This window comes from Podarcis raffonei, chromosome 16, assembly GCF_027172205.1.
Source record: "Podarcis raffonei isolate rPodRaf1 chromosome 16, rPodRaf1.pri, whole genome shotgun sequence".
Lineage (NCBI taxonomy): Eukaryota > Metazoa > Chordata > Lepidosauria > Squamata > Lacertidae > Podarcis > Podarcis raffonei.
This window is the reverse complement of record NC_070617.1, coordinates 23,753,301-23,756,977: the sequence shown is the minus strand read 5'-3', so window position 1 is coordinate 23,756,977 and position 3,677 is coordinate 23,753,301.

Genomic DNA, 3,677 nt, shown 5'->3' with positions numbered 1-3,677 from the left:
CACCTCTTAGCATGTCTTCGCAACAGCAGTGACTCCAGTAGGAGGGCAAGCATCCTTCAGGTTTCCCTGGTGTGTGGAGGCCATTGGGTTCACCAAGGAGCTCTGTGTCACACTGTGGTTTGCAAAGTCCCAGGGCCACTGCCAGTGGAGAAGGACTGGAGCAGGCCTAAGAAGTGCACTTGCTAAGATACAGCCTGCACCTGCATGGTGAACGGTTGGGGAAACTTCAGGCCCCTTCGTTCTCTGCCCAGCCCTTGGGTCTTCCTCAAGTATCCTGCAACTGTGTTGAAGCTTCTTTCCTGCCTTCACAATCTCCTGATGTTTTGCATGGGTGGAGCATAGTCTATGCAGGTAAGGGTCACATCCATTGCCCCACCCCTCTTCCTCTGGCTCTGTGAACCCCAGGTTGAAAAGGGTTCTTCACCCATTGTAGGTACATGGTTTCCTGTATTTAGAGGCAGCGATTGCTTCAAAAGCTCCTTCGTCCTTACTAGCTCAAAGCTGTATAAAAGCACACCGCTGGGCTCCTTAGATGCATTTTAATTTCACCTTCACACTGGATTGTACCAGACCTGCTACAGTTCTGTTCTGGAGTGTTGTGCTCCCTGCAGAAAATCAGCTGCCCAGGCTGACTGCCAGAAGGTTTTATCAGAAACTACTTTATCTGATCTCTACAATGCTTAGCAGGTAAGACCTCTGCAAAGCTGGACAGCAAATAGCACAAGCATGCTAAAGGTGTTGATTAGAGGAGCCTGTGCTTAGTGCAGTGTCAATTATACATGCATTTGTTGTCTCTGTTCCTTGACTGGTGTAGACACAAGCTAGTAGAATGTATTCAGGTCTCCTGGCTTTTTTGAATTTGAAATTCTGTCACTTCTGCAATAAGTATACAATAAGTTTTTACAACCCTTCATCCTTACATTTAGCAGCCTTGAAAGACTACCAATCTGCGAGGCTGCCTACCTTTCAATGTGCTCTCCTATGGTTCCTGTGTAGTGGGAAGAAGAAATTAAGCTGCAAATCTATTGCATCTTCCAGGAGCAGAGGAGGAATGGGGTGGGCGCTGATGGTAATTGCACTTTGGATTATATCTTGAGAGTGTCTCAGCAAAAATCAGTCCAACTCACACCACTGGGAGAGATTTTTTTAAAAAACAATCTTATAAAACAAGATCTGCAAGGCAACTCAGTTCTGTGCTATGGGATCAAACCTATTACGAAAGCATAGTCAGAATCCTTATGCATACATGAAGGAAACATTTGGTGTCTATTGACCTTTTGTTTTGTGATTCTGGGGCTGCTTATATCATGGAACCTATGCAATACAGTGGTACCTTGGGTTACATACGCTTCAGTTTACAGACTCCGTTAACCCAGAAATACTGCCTCGGGTTAAGAACTTTGCTTCAGGATGAGAACAGAAATCATGCTGCGGTGGCAGCAGGAGGCCCCATTAGCTAAAGTGGTGCTTCAGGTTAAGAACAGTTTCAGGTTAAGAACGGACCTCTGGGACGAATTAAGTACGTAACCTGAGGTACCACTGTAAATCGGATTTGCCATTGTGTTTTACTTATTTATGAAAGTGTTCATACTTCCACAAAATACCAAAGTGGTACCCAGAAATACAGAAATATAGAAAGGACTAAAACATTTTTAACAATACAAATCTAATAATACTGTAAACAACCCATCAGTTTACAGCTGCCCTTGTTGCATCAAGTCCCAAAATAAAATTGCCTGTTATTCAGTACCAGGGCACCTGTTTTGCAAGCAGAATGTCACGGGTACAACCACTGGCATTTCCAGGTAGGGCTGGTAAAAGGACTCTGCCTTCCAATCCATAGATATCTAGATGAAAGATCTTTGTACTTCCAGATGTTGCTGAACCACAACTCCCATCAGCCCCTGCAAGAACAGCCAATGGGCAGGGATGGTGAGAGTTGCAGTTACTGTGATAGGTATCCATGGCCTGATTGGGTATGAAATAGTTTCTTGTCCTCCAATTAAAGGCAGCCAACTTCTAAGAGCCAGTGACGCTTGCTCTTCAAGAACTACCTTGGATTCTAGCTTGTTTGCTTTTAAATCTTGGTTTTGTTTTTTAATTGATGCTGGTGGAGGGAAAACCTGGGACTAGTGGCTTTTGGTGGTATGACCACCAGGTGGCAGTCTGTCATTTGGAAATGCAGCATTATTTTTGAGCTATGTCAGAATAAGCTTCCTTCGTGGGCTTTGATTTTCTGGTGTGCCTGAAAGGCTGGACCTTAGGCGGTAGACATCTGCTTTGTATGCAGAAGCTCCCAAGATCCACCCGCAGCATCTCCCAAGCAGGTCTGGGAAGGTTACTTGCTGAGAACCCCAGAGAACTGTTGTCATTCGGTTTGGGCAAAACTGGGCTAGGTCTATCAAGAGAGTGAAGGACCATAGTTCAGTGGCAGGTATTTGTCATGAATGCAGAAGGTCTCCGTTTCAATCCCTGGCATTTCACGGTAGGATTGGGGATGTTCACTTGCCTACCAGTCATTGTGGGCAGTCCCTAAAGGATCCTATGGTTTCTCCTTTAAATGATCCATTCAGAATCATGAGGACTAGATTCCTGCTTCATTTTTAGCAGAAGGGTCATAGTTTAGCTGTGGAGCATCTAGTTTGTACTCAAAAGGTCCCAGGTTCAATCTTTGGCATCTCCAAGCAGGGCTGGGAAAGACCCCTGTCTTGAACCCTGGAGAGCTGCTGCCAGTCAGTGTAGGCAGTACTAAACTGGGTGGACCGATCTGTATAAAGTAGCTGCCTGCAACTGCCTGTTTTTGCCCTGCCCTGTGTGTCTAAGAATCCATAGACGATTGTCAGGAGTGGCTGACTAAGGAAACCTTTCCCCTTCAGCTCTGTCCTTCAGATGACTTAATCGGGTCGGGCACTCGTTCCCTGGAACCTGATGGGATGTGACAGAACTGTACTACAGCTGAGAAATCCCGACAAGCAGATGCCCAAGAATATTGTTTGCAAATACAGTGGTACCTCGGGTTACATACGCTTCAGGTTACAGACACTTCAGGTTACAGACTCCGCTAACCCAGAAATAGTGCTTCAGGTTAAGAACTTTGCTTCAGGATGAGAACAGAAATCGTGCTCTGGCAGTGCAGCGGCAGCAGGAGGCCCCATTAGCTAAAGTGGTGCTTCAGGTTAAGAACAGTTTCAGGTTAAGTACAGATCTCCAGAACGAATTAAGTACTTAACCCGAGGTACCACTGTACATAAATGCTCAGGTCCTGCTGGGGCTCCCAACTTGGGGTGGCTGAGAACCTTAATATGATGGGGAACTTCTTTATTGGAAACTTTTGCAGGTGTGTGGGTGTGTGTCACATACCAGTGGTGGGTGGGGCCAGAGGCCAAACTGGGCGGAGCAATGCATGTAAATACCCCCACCCCACCCCACCCTGGTCGAACAATAAGCTAGTTTCTACACCTTTTTTCTATCCTCCTTTCAAGCAAACCAAGAACGGTATTTTCACAGTTCAATATCACCTTTGAGGGTGCTTTAAAAAAAACCCCAAATGGTATATAAATGTTATGAAAGGGGGGAAATATTACTAAATCAGGGACTTGCCTGGCAGGTGGGTGGGGGTCCAAAGCCACCATTGCCCCCCAGGCCTGGATTTCCGCACCCAGACCTCTAATGTTAAA